This window comes from Trichechus manatus, unplaced genomic scaffold (assembly GCF_000243295.1).
Source record: "Trichechus manatus latirostris isolate Lorelei unplaced genomic scaffold, TriManLat1.0 scaffold00043, whole genome shotgun sequence".
Lineage (NCBI taxonomy): Eukaryota > Metazoa > Chordata > Mammalia > Sirenia > Trichechidae > Trichechus > Trichechus manatus.
The window spans coordinates 11,714,228-11,728,133 of record NW_004443979.1 but is presented as its reverse complement, the minus strand read 5'-3'; the positions used below and the strand labels follow the sequence as shown (position 1 = coordinate 11,728,133).

The following is a 13,906-nucleotide window of genomic DNA, read 5'->3' as shown; positions in this document are numbered from 1 at the left end:
TGTTTAATGAGAAACTATTTGTTCTGTAAACCTTCATCTAAAGTGCAATAGAAAAATTTAAAAAAGAAAAAGAAAAAGAAAGATGACCTGCTCTTTTAGAACTTACAATCTAGTGTGGAACAAAAATAAACAATAACTAAATAATTTATGGCACACATCTATGGTCCAGCATCATCTACATCTCCCATTAGTTTCTCCCAAGATACTACCAAACAATAGTTAACAATTCTCACCTCCAAATTAAATCTTACTTCCATTCAGGCACTTTTTATGACTTCTGCAGCTTAACACCCTGCTTGTATATGAAGCATTACCTGACTACTTGATAATATTAGTAACTTTCTCTAGACTCCTAACTGTAGCCTGTCTCCACTGGCGTCCTAAAGTTGATGGGCCTTCCTAGACTTGCTTCTTATTCATAAGATGACTCCTTGGAAACGTCTTTCAGGCTGACAGTTCACTGACCCTGTCGTGACCTCTTGAAAATATCTAGCTTCTGCTATTTCAATCTTCATTAACTGCTCATTTCTTCTGACTGCAGCTCCAATTGATCATCAAAGGTAAATCTGTCAACCTTACATTTGGGGGTCACCTCTTATCCAAGACACAAATGTTGCTTCAAAGTGTTTTTAGTCACTCCGATGTGTTTATCATTCCCACACATGGATTAAGACACAGTGGTGCCCTCATCAAGCAGAGGAGACAATATCAGGAGGGACAGTTTAATGGGATGACCAAACCAACCCCACAAGTGATCTATTCAAGTGGGTAGTTGAAGTAACTATGAAAACATATCCTAGAAAAGCAAAGACTTTAGAGTATTGAATATTTAAAGGATGACATACAGCAGTGGAACCAGGATCACTTTGCAGGTCTTCTATGGGCAAACTTAGGTGACACAGAGAATTGAGATAACTATCATGATTCGAACCCTGTATTTGTTTTACTGATTGTGTGACTATTGTTGAAGGTGCATATAAATGTGAATTTAAAAAAAAATTAATTTCAAAAATTAAATGGTGGCCATGATACCAAATAAAAGACACATTTAAATATTTTGCTTGTATCTACTAATTCTAAGTAAGGAGAACAGTCATCCTTATATGTTAGAATATGTATTAAAAAAAAAAACTTTAGGTCTATAAATAGAAATAAAGCTACAATCACTCCTCCTAAAGCAAGATAGTCATTTTTACATATATGTTGCAAAATATATCTTCATGTAACTTATTACCTTTTCTGGTAGTATTAACATGCTGACGCTCTTTATTTTGCACTATAAATCTTCAAAATTATTATTAAAGTAAATGTGTTAGCTTATGGCAAATTTCAATTTAAAGAGAAGAGATTCCTACACCTGTTGATTAGCACCTGCTTCAGAATCAGATTATTCAGTACACACAGTATGCTTTATTATTGTTACTAGTAAAGTAATAAGGAAGATACGCAATTTATTTCCCTAAATAAAAGGGGAAAATGTGAAAGTGCAAAAGAAATATTTCACAATTTTTGTTGCCTAAAAGCCATACCTAACCATCCCAGTAAGGTTTCAATTTTTAAGTTTTATAATCTCACCACATAAAACAATGAAGGAATGCAAGGAGATGATTAACACATATTGCAAGATAGAAGAGGCAGAGCCAGGATAGGGCAAACAAAGGGTTTCCAGGGTTATGGTACTTCACTAACTCTTCAGTGGGATGGCTTATTACATAACAGTGTTCATTGCTTTCACAATTATTCTTAAAAATCTATGTAAATTATTCTCAAAACTCTCTATGTATATATACATATAATATATACACATCATATGTATATATATGCACACATACACACACATATATACACATACATATACAGTCTCCTTTATATGTTTAATAAGAAAAGCTGAACTCAAAAATATTACTATGATTAGTGGCACTAGAACTCATTTTATTAAATATAGTATTATGAATTGAATTGTGTCGTCCAAAAGATGTGCTGAAATCCTAAGCCCCATGCTGGTGAATGTGACCTGGGTTGGAAAATAGTTTTTCTTTACAAATGATATCAGTTAAATTAAAGAAGTCATAGAGTAGTACAGTAGATCCTAATCTTAACCCCTTCTGAGTAGTGTTTTATAAAAGAGGAGGAAAAACAACAAAAAAACCCAAACCAGTTGCCATGGGGTCAACTCTGATTCATGGCAACCCCATGTGTCAAAGTAGAACTGTGCTCCACGGGGTTTTCAATGGCTTATTTTTCAGAAGCAGATCATCAGGCCTTTCCTCTGAGGTGCCTCTGGGTGGACTCAAACCTCCAACCATTTGGTTAGCAGCTGAAGGCATTAACCATTTGTACCACACTGGGACTCTCAAAGAGAAGGACAAGGGAACACTGCCACACAGGGGGATGACAGCATTTGTGGACCCCTCTATGAGCCAAGGAATGACAAGAAACATCCAAAGTTGTCAGAAGATGAAAAAGACAAGGAAGCCTCTTCCCCTAGAGCAGACACAGACAGCAGAGCCCCACTGATGCCCTGAATTTAGACTCCTAGCCTCCACAATTGTGAGAAAATAAATTTCTGTTCTTTAAAGCCATCCACTCTGTGGCATTTTGTTATGGCAGCCCTAGGAAACTAAGGCATTTAGTTAAAAAAATAAAAAAATAAACAAACAAACAAAAAACAAAATACACCTAAGATTTGGTTTTGAATAAATAAATGGATAGGAGACAAATCTTTCTTACAGAAGAATTCCATTTATACTAACTATGTAGACACTTCTTCCTCCAAGTGAAGGTTATCTGTCCCTCCCCTGTGAGGGCAGACTAGACTTAGTGTCATTCTTTAAGGAACAGAATAAGAATAGAGAAGGGGAAAAATAGTAAGCTTACAATGGAGAAACCTGGCAAACACCACCTTAAACCAAGTGAAGAGAGTCAGCCATATCAGTGATGTTGTGTCAGGGGTTATCGGATATGATGTGATAAGAAAGGCACTTTGCCTCTGTGGTATTCTTTCCAAAGGCGCATAACTCCAGTTTAAACTTTAATTAGTCATGAGAAAAACATCAAACCAACCCAGACTGGGGGACATTCTACACCTGGTCAGTATTTCTCAGAACTATCAAGGTCATGAGAAACCAAAAAAATCTAAGAAACTATCACAGACCAGAAAGACTGCTGCAAAATGACGAGTAATTGTAATGTGGCACCCTGTATTGGATCCTGAAACAGAAAGAACATTAATGGACAAACTGGCAAGTTCAAATAATGTACCAATGCTGATTTTACTTTCAACAAATGTACCATGGCTATGTGTAGATGATATCACTGGGGGAAAGCAAATCTGAGTAAGGGTAACTCTGTTCTATCTTCACAATCTGTCTTAAACTCTTAAATCTAAAACTACTCCAAAATAAAAAGTTAATTTAAAAAAAAAACAGGCTTTTACTACAGACTCACTTGGTACGGTGGTATCATCTATGAAGGAGTGCCTGGGTGGTGCTAATGGTTAAGTGCTTGACTACTAGCCAAAAGGTTGGCAGTTCAAACCCACCCAAAGGCACCTTGGAAGACAGTCCTGGTGATCTGCTTCCAAAAGGTCACAGCCGTATAACAGTTCTACTCTGCACACGTGAGGTCACCATGAGTCAGAAACGATTCCACTGCAACTAACACAAATCATCTACAAAGGCTAGTATGATTTGCAGACAGAAAGATGCATTCGCGCTTGTCTAGCTGTTTTCCGTGTTAAATATTCCAGGGGATGAAAAATAGTTTTCAATCACTAAAGCTGGCAAACTGACACCTCTGCTCAGCAGTAAATGTTTTTTAAAAGCATAAAACCAGCCAAAGTAGAGATTTAAACAAGAGATAATCCCAAGATTGTTGCTGACTTTTAAGGACAACAGATGCATCCATTTGGCTCAATATATAAACATTAAACATTTGTTCTGGTGGAAAAGATAGTATATTAAGGCTATAGAATTAAACAACTATTTTTCATTAAGGTTTTATAATAATTACTATAATAACACGTCATAAAGCCTAATGTCTTCTAAAGAGTATAAGAGTAGCTAGGACTATGCCAATTAGTGTAAAGGAAAAGCATGGTATTTTAATTTTATAAACATAAGATCACATGGGTATATAACTACCCTGCAATGTTATGTAATTAAGACAGTAATTGAGTTACACTGCTATAAAACCAGATCCAAAAAAACACTGTGAAATGAAAGAGGGAAACAGGATAGTGAAATGATGGTTTTTTTTCCTTCATTAGTGGTTAGAAACTACTACAAGTAAAATGAAACAACTAAATTCAGTCTTCTAACTTTGGAATTTTCCAAATATTTTAACTTTTAACAACTAAAATTAATTTTTTCTATCCAGCTGAGATCCATTTATGAAGTCTTACATGGCCAAGCAAATCATATCAGTCAGGATCAAGCATTTGTAGAATGACTACCATATGTCTGCCATTGACATAATTGTTACATGGATTTTTTCTGAGAACTTAACACACAGTCCCTGTTCTTCATTATTGTTATTCTTGTTGGAGATGTAAGATAAATGCAAACCCGAAAAAACCAAACTCAGTGTCGTCGAGTCGATTCCAACTCATAGCGACCCTATAGGACAGAGCAGAACAGCCCCATGGGGTTTCCAAGGAATGGCTGGTGGAGGCGGAGACGAGCTGCCAACCTTTTGGTTAGCAGCCTAATGCTTAACCACTAGTGCCACCAGGGCTCCAAGATAAATGCATATCAGGTAAATCAGTTTAGCAAGACTGTGTCATGCTCAATCATTACTTTTCGTGCCCTGAGTCCACAGGAAGTAGGTCATTTTTTACAGGTCAATTCTCACAAATATAAATGATTTTTTAAATGTGTGAATTTCATATGGGGAAAGATGTCATATGGGACCAACAATAACACATTAGCAGATGAATTCAACCTAGACTTTTAAACCTATATGAGTATAGAAGTGTAAAGGGTGGAGTAAACCGATTTTAAATTCTGACTTTACTTTCACAATAGGAAAGTCTAATGAAGAAAGGTGACTTTGGATGAGTATAATGGGCAGAGTGTGCCATACCAGACATTTGTTATTTCTTAATGCCTATGAGTCGGAATCTGCTTGACGGCAACAGGCTTCATTTTTTGGTTTTTCATCATTCCTAAATAATCTGATAGTGGGTATCATAGTGAAATAGAGGTGTTTTTCCTTTTTTTTTGTTTTCTTTCAGTATCACAGGAGTACTATGGGGGGAAAAACGTATTTTTTATTCATCCTCCCCATTTTTTTTTTTTTTTAAATAGGGACCAACTGCTTATCTCATTGAGAATTCCCAGCACAGCTCTACATAATCATGCTCTTAGGATTAACAAGTTATAATGATCACAGTCTCAAAAAACTCCTCAGGAAAATAAAAATAGAATAACATGAGATCCAGGGTTACACTGAAAATTGTCATTTTCACGAAACTGAAAAGCTGAAATTGTTTCATAACACGAAGAAAAAAAGAATCCAGCGCTTCATTCAAACCCCAATTCTTGTATTATAATATATGTAGTAAAGGAGATACTTGGTCTATTTATATATTGACTTAACTTTGAACCTGAAGTAAGTGCTAGTAACAGGCTATAAATGTCTTCAATATACTTGGAAAAGTCAAGTACAAAAACATTCTGCTGCAGTTTTGCTCTTTTCAAATACATCTTTCTATTTTATTCTTCCATACTGGCAAATTGAATAGTGCTACTGCTGCTTAAGACTTAAAACAGCTGCATTTCTAATTTTGGCAGATTATGAGGGATTTTTATATGGGTTGCATGTTAAAAGCAAATAAATGGCATGCCAACCAGCAGAATGAGAGTGCTGGGCAGATGGTGGCACGGCTGAGTTATTGAACTGAAGTGTTATGTGCCACCAATCATGGAACATCAAAAAGGGATACTTGGCAGCTTTTCAAGTGCAGCCCAATCTTTTACCTAAAAAAATAATAATAATAATGATAATTTAAGCCATCAAATAGCCATCTAGTAGTTCCTCAACAATTTTAACAATGGCGGCCTTCAATGACATTATTTCATTGATTTTTATGGTATAAACAATTCTGCCCTTCCTTTCTTTCCTCCTCTAGGCTCTACTGAATATGGAAACGGATAAGTGTTCTGATTTTTCCCATTACTATAAGGGGATTATTAGAGCCCTAGTGGTGCAGTGGTTAAGAGCTCAACTGCTAGCTGAAAGGTTAGAGTTCGAATCCACCAGCTGCTCCTTGGAAACCCTATGGTAAGTGGCAATAAAACTCATTTTATTAAATCTGTTCTATAGGGTTGCTATGAGTTGGAATTGACTCAATGGCAATGGGTTTGGTTTTGGCGGGTGAAGGGGATAATCATTGCATAGGAAAAAGTCATGAAGACATTTTGATACGTACTCATGGAAAAAAGAGACTCCATCCATGTAAGATCATGAAATAATCTTGATCAATATTGACACTGATAGATTCTGATCAATACATTTTTTAAAACTGCATTTGCAATGCCACTATATAAATTTCCCAAAATCCAGATAGATGATTTCCCTAAGAATAAGCATGTGGGACATCATACAAATGAAGGTAATGCCTTCAAAAGCATGTTTTCTTCTGATTCAAAGCTGTTTATGAGGTATGAGGATAAAGTTTTATAACTATTCTTAAATGAATAGTCTAGAATTTACATGCTTAACTATTGTCTTCTATATTTAGTTGTTGTCTAACTAAATGTTAGATAGCCAGCATCCATTGTCAATATCTGACATTTTATTATGTTTTTATAAGCTACTATTGATATTCTTTAGGAAAATGTGAGATAAAACTAATTAGAAAAAAAAAAAACAAAACCCGCTGCCAGTCAGTTGATTCCGACTCATAGCGACCCTATAAGACAGAGTAGAACTGCTCCATAGGGTTTCCAAGGAGCAGCTGGTGGCTTCAAACTGCCAACCTTCTGGTTAGCAGCTGAGCTCTTAACCACTACACCACATAGTCTATGTACTATACCATGATGCTGTGTTTCTCTTCTGACCTATTTGTTTCCCTGCTTCCTTTTCTAAAATGATTTCTAAAAAATCTTTATATCCCAGGCAACGTGCTATGTAGACTTCACATATATTATAATGGTCAATTCTCGGTTTTTCAAAGATTAAAAAAATAATCCATATCACTCTGTATTGAGCGGAGCAAAGGAATACCTACCTATAAGATATTTTATTGCCTAAAACATTTTTTATATTATGATCAGATTCTCTGATTCATCTATTTTGGTGTCTTCAATATGTCAAATCCAAAAATTCAAAATATTTTTGCTAATTAGTCCAAATTAGTCAGGGCCAAATCTGGTAAATAAGGTAGATTAATAAGACTTTTTCTGTCTGTTCTATAAACCAATTCATGTCAAAGGCAAAAAGGATAATATCTTACTATCTTTTCTAGAAGGATTCTTAATATGCAAAATTCTCTGAGTTACTGTTGTGCCATTGAGGCCCTAACATGGTTAAGATTTAAACACATGAGACTGTTAAACCTCTACTCTAAGAATCAAATATAAGGAAATTTTGGTTACAGAGACAGCAGTGAATACAGAGAAAAAGCCCCCTTTCTGTGATTTTCATAGACGTTGTGTTCGTTTCCTGTTTATCTGGATGACAGTTATAATACTGTCCTCAATTAGAGAAGTAGTAGGTAAAAAGAGAAGAGAAGGAGGAACTGATTTCTGGCTGGATAGCCACTTGCCAGATGGTAAAAAACTAGGCCTTGGGCTAAACTTGTGTAAAGAGAGAGGCTTCATATGTCCTTCTCTGAAAACCACCGCATGGACCCTGACATAGATCTATGGAGATTTAGACTCCAGTTTGGGAGCACATGACTCAATTTTTCCTATAGATCTCGCCAGTTGACCCTTAGGCACAGACAGCGTTATGCTATATGGATAAAGCTCCAGTGTCGGGCGTGAGCAGGAGAGGGAAGGCGCAAGAAAGGTCAGCCAACACCTCAGGATATCAGTCTTCATTCCTTCCAGTCTCTGAAACAGAAAGTGCAGAGTCTGAGGCCAGCTCCAGGGTGATCATTTACAAGCTCTAATGCAAGTATAGTCAGTGGTTGGAACCCACCAGCTGCTCTGTGGGAGAATGATGTGACAGTCGGCTTTCATAAAGATTTACAACCTTGGAAACCCTATGGGGCAGTTCTACCCTGGCCTATAGGGTTGCCATGAGTTAGAATCGACTCAACGGCAGTGGGTTTGGTTTGGTTTGGTTTAATGCAAGTATGGAACACTGAGGCTCCAGGTGAGGAAAAGGCAAGAAAGAACTTGATGAAGCTAAGTGAGATAAAGTATGGGGGGGCTCATTAGAAAGGAGAGACTACTGAATACTTGTCAGAAAGAAAGCAAGAATACTTAAAGACAAAAGAGCAATGGTTGGGAAAACTTATTCAAGGAAGAGAATGTGAATTGATTGGGCGAGCAGTTGTGTTACTTGGTCATGACAATAACCACAAACCAGGATTTGTAGAAATTGATAACCCAGGAGGTGTATGAATTCAGTAGGAAAACGGTTGATATTTTATGAATTAGGTCTCATTTTAAATGAGAAAAAGGAGCTCTAGTGGAGCAGTGGTTAAGCGCTCAGCTGCTAACAGAAAGGTCAGTGGTTCGAATCTCCCAGCCACTCCACGGGAAAAAGATGCTGCAGTCTGCTTCCTGAAAGATTACAGCCTTAGAAACCCTATGGGGGCAGTTCTACTCTGTCCTACAGGGTCGCTATGAGTTGGAAACAACTCGATGGCAAGGGGTTTGGTTTGGTTACATGAGAAATGCAGTAAAAGAAACCACAATGTTTTGAAAGGGGGACTGGTTTTACACAAATAAAATGATTTCTAAAAAATAATTATGACAATATGTAGTCCAGAAAAAAAGGATTAATTAGATGATAATAACATTAACATTGGTAATAGGTTAGGCCCAGTTAGAACCAGTGGTAGGCACTGAAACTCAATTCCTACAGAACAGCAGAAACTTTGGGACACTACCTATACAACACCAATTTATTAATTCATTATTATTTATTAATTTATTAATAATTTTTTAATGTCGCTAATTCAAGTATTCAATAAATAGGCCTCGATTGTATGTGATATACCAGGCCCTGAAGATTCACATACAAAAATAAATGGCTCCTGTTTCAAGAAATGCATAGTCCAGTGGGATGGAAATAGGGCAAGAGGGATGAGTACTTCACATTTGCCAGGCATCTTGTGAAATGCTTTATATTTATTCTCATGAAATCTATAACCCAATCGTGTAATAGAGATGTTGTTACTGCCCTTTTACAGGTGATGAATCAAGACTGAGGGAAGAGAGGTGACATTTCAAATGTTATATAAGAAATAAATGGCAGATCTGGAACTCAAACCAAAGTCTGTGATTAGAAGCCCATTTTTAATCAAATTGTTGTTATATAAAGATAAATATGGTACATATTTCTGAGTTAATACATGTAAAGCACTTAGAATAATGTTTAACACATAAATGTTATATGTATGTCCTTATGTCATCATCATCATGATCATTTCTAAAGAATATAGGGAAGACATTATTATGTATTTAAAATTAGATGACTAGAGAAATACAATGGAGTAGAATGCAAAATGTATATATAATTTTTATATGAAACAGGAGCCTTCAAAGAACTTTTCACTTTAGGGCCTGGGGACAATGTCTTCACTCTGCCTTAACATTAGGGTTGTTTGTTGTTGTTAGGTGCCATCGAGTCGGTTCCAACTTACGTACAACAGAAACACTGCCCAGTCCTGCACCATCCTCACATTGGTTATGCTTGAGCCCGCTGTTGCAAACACTGTGTCAATCCATCTCACTGAGGGTCCTCCTCTTTTTTGCTGACCCTCTACTTTACCAAGCATAATGTCCTTCTCCAGGGACTGGTCCCTCCTGATAACGTGTCTAAAGTACACGAGTGGAAGTCTTGCTATCCTCACTTTTAAGGAGCATTCTGGCTGTACTGCTTCTAAGACAGATTTGTTTGTTTTTCTGGCCCCCCTCAAAAAAAAACCCCGTTGGCATCAAGACGATTCTGACTCATAGCGACAGTGTAGCACTGAGTAGAGCTGCCCCATAGGGTTTCCAAGGCTGTAATCTTTACAGGAGCAGACTGCCACCTCTTCCTCCCGCAGAACGGTTGGTGGGCTCGAACCACAAACTTTTCGGGTAGGAGCCGAGTGCTTAACCATTGTGCCACCAGGGCTCCTTGGTCTTCGGGAAGTCCATGGTATATGCAGTATTCTTTGCCAACACCATAATTCAAAGGCATCAATTTTTCTTGGGTCTTCTTATTCATTGTCCCGCTGTTGCATGCATATGAAAACCAAAAACCAAACCCACTGCCATTGAGTTGATTCCGACTCATAGTGACCCTATAGGACAGAGTAGAACTGCCTCGTAGAGTTTCCAAGGAGTGCCTGGCAGATTCGAACTGCCAACCCTTTGGTTAGCAGCCGTAGCACTTAACCACTATGCCACCAGGGTTTCCAACTGAAAATATCATGGCTTGGGTCAGGCACAACTTAGTCCTCAAAGTGACATCTTTGCTTCTTAACACTTTAAAGAGTTTTTTTGCAGCAGATTTGCTCAGTGCAATACGTCCTTTGATTTCCTGACTGCTGCTTCTGTCAACATTGATTGTAGATGCAAGTAAAATGAACTCTTTGACAACTTCCATACTTTCTTTATCATGATGTTGCCTATAGGTCCAGTTGTGAGAATTTCTGTTTTCTTTATGTTGAGGTATAATCCATATTGAAGGCTGTACTCTTTGATATTCATCAGTAAGTGCTTCGAGTCCTCTTCACTTTCAGCAAGCAAGGTTGTGTCATCTGCATATTGCAGGACGTTAATGAGTCCTCCTCCAATCCTGATGCCACATTCTTCTTCATAGAGTTCAGCTTCTCAGATTATTTTCTCAGCATACAGACAGAATAAGTATGGTGAATGGACACAACCCTGATGCACATCTTTCCTGGTTTTAAGCCATGCAGTATCCCCTTGTTCTGTTTGAATGACTCATCTTGGTCTGTGTACAGGTTCCGCATGAGCACAGTCATGTTCTGGAAATCCCATTGTTTGCAATGTTATCCATAATTTGTCATGATCCACACAGTTGAATGTCTTTGCATAGTCAATAAAACACAGGTAAACATCTATTTGGTATTCTCTGCTTTCAGTCAAGATCGATATAACATCACCAATGATATCCCGTTTCACATCCTCTTCTGAATCTGGCTTGTGTTTCCAGCAGTTCCCTGCCAATGTACTGTTGCAACCATTTTTTGATTCAGCAAAATTCTACTTGTGTGTGATATAAATCATACTGTTTGATAACTTGTACATTCTGTTGGATCACCTTTCTTTGGAATGGGCACTAATACGGATCTCTTCCAGTCAGTTAGCCAGGAAGCTGTCTTCCAAATTTCTTGGCATAGATGAGTGAATGCTTACAGTGCTGCACCTGTTTGTCGAAACATCTCAATTGGTATTCCGTCAATTCCTGGAGCCTTGTTTTTCACCAATGCCTTCAGTGCAGCTTGGACCTCTTCATTCAGTACCATCAATTCTTGATCATATGCTACCTCCTGAAATGGCTGAATGCTGATTGATTCTTTTTGGTACAGTGATTCCATGTATTCCTTCCATCTCCACCACAGCACGACAAACTGACAGATGTGTGGTGAACATTAGGTTTGCTTGGGTAAAAAAAGGAGAATCAACTGTCTTTGTGGAGAATCTACTCCACAATAAGATAAACAACACAGAAAACTATCAATGTGAGGAAGAAGTGCTCCAACCCCTCCTGTCCTTATTGAGGTCAAAAGTGATAAAAGGTAAGGAGTCTATGGAAATATTCCAACCTGTCTGCTCTTTCCATTCTCTTTTCTATAAAAATGGTTTAAGTGTCAGATAAAGAAACAAACCAGGTTTACTTAAAAGATAGGGATGGGAAAATAATTAGTATTAACAATTAAAAGAAAAGGAAATACTAAAGACACATTAAAAATAAACCATACTTAGGGGGAGAATAATGACCTGAAACCTTACATTTTAAATTTCCATTGTTACAAAATCACCCACACAGATAACTACAACTAAGGCTGCACAAGAATTGGCACCATTCAGCCTGGGACATTTGTATGTCCAAGAACAACTGTAATGAAACACAAATTGAGTACTAAAGGCCAGGTCTTTTACAACAGCAATTACCCAAGCAGTGACTGAGCTGGGGAGGTGCTTCCCATGATTAATTCTGCTTTTCAAAAAACAAATGAAACGGTATCTATATAATGTATTATTTGGGAAATAATAACACAGGGACCTGATATATCACTCTAAGGGTTATTCTCTTCCACCTATATTTCAGAGGGTGGTAAAAACACTGCTCAACAATGTACTATATCAAAGAGAAATGGTTAAGACTGGTGCAATTCCATATAAATTGATAATTTACACTTTCTCTCAAAGAAAGGAGGACTTTGCTAGAATGCTGTTACCATGTATTTTCCCTGGCTTATGGTTTAGGCACTGATTCTTAGTGATAGAAAAACATGATCATAAGGATACTTAAACGTAGAGACCCTAAGACACTATTTCAAGGAGCACTAGTGATGCAGTGTTAAGCACTCAGTTGCTAACTGAAAGGCTGGCAGTTCTAACCCACCAGCCGCTACACAGGAGAAACATGTGGCAGTCCGCTTCCAAAAAGATTACTGCTTTGAAACCCTATGGGACAGTTTTACTCTGTCCTGTGGGGTCACTATGAGTTGCAATCAACTTGATGGCAATGGGTTTAAGACACTGTTTCAGTTTTTATTAAGAGCTATGAAATAATACGATGAGATCTTGGTTAAAGGGCAAGCACGTTTCCTTTATTATTTCATATATTTTGTGTTGTAACCCTATAGAGAAGAGTCTCCATGGTTTTCTTAACCTCCTCACAGACCATATGAGTATGTTTACTAAATATTTAGATTTTTATGTGCAAAAGAGGAGGATAATGGTTCTGTGGTGAAAATCAGGTCAATGGGTCTTGTGGCTCATTGCTATTTTTGTTGTTACAAATACCATCAATGTTTCCCTGAAATATAAACTGTCTTACTATAGTAGCAATTTTTTAAGCAGGTCCTTAAGAATTTCTGTTCGTTGGTCCAAGTTCCAAGAGTTAAAAACTGAAGTTGAAGTGGTATAAATAGTGCCTAAACACTTAGATTCGAGCTCTGGTACTATTCCTACTTGCTGCAGGGTGCAGGCAAATTAAAATTTAGATTCTATAACTTTTATGATATCTGGCTTCTCTACCTCCCAGAGTCATCATAAAGGAAACAAAATTACATATGCAAATGGCTTCAAAAGCTTGTGATACTATGTAGACAAATTACAATTCTTTTATATGATAGAACCTTTCTTCCTAAGTCCTGATTTTCTACGGCTCAACTCTTCCCCTCCATGAGAGTGAAGTGATTGATTTGTAGAGAGAACGGATACGCCTTCTCAGACCATTTGGTCCATGGGCATGACCCAGGGCAGTGTCTCCAATGTGGATGCTGCTGAAGAATCAGCAGAAACTTGGAGGGAAAACAAACAATGCTCTGTGATAAAGCAAATTTGAGGAGTGATCTTAGACAGTTATGCTTCATACAAGCATGCACAAAAGTTCTGAAGAGTCTTGTGATAAAGAATTCCTTTAACATTGTTTAACCCAATATTTCTCAGTTATCAGACCAGGATTCTCACAAACATTATAGGAAAGGCTGTTTAGAGTGTGAGAAGGGGAAGCAATTGTAATAGTTAACAATTATTGAGCAATT

General features: G+C 37.4%; 1 protein-coding gene across 4 annotated transcripts in view; it reads right to left on the bottom strand.

The window, feature by feature from the left end:
* Positions 1-13,906, bottom strand: part of PRKD1 (protein kinase D1) — a 461,286-nt gene that overhangs the window by 191,143 nt on the left and 256,237 nt on the right. The gene's annotated exons all lie outside the window — the stretch shown is intronic.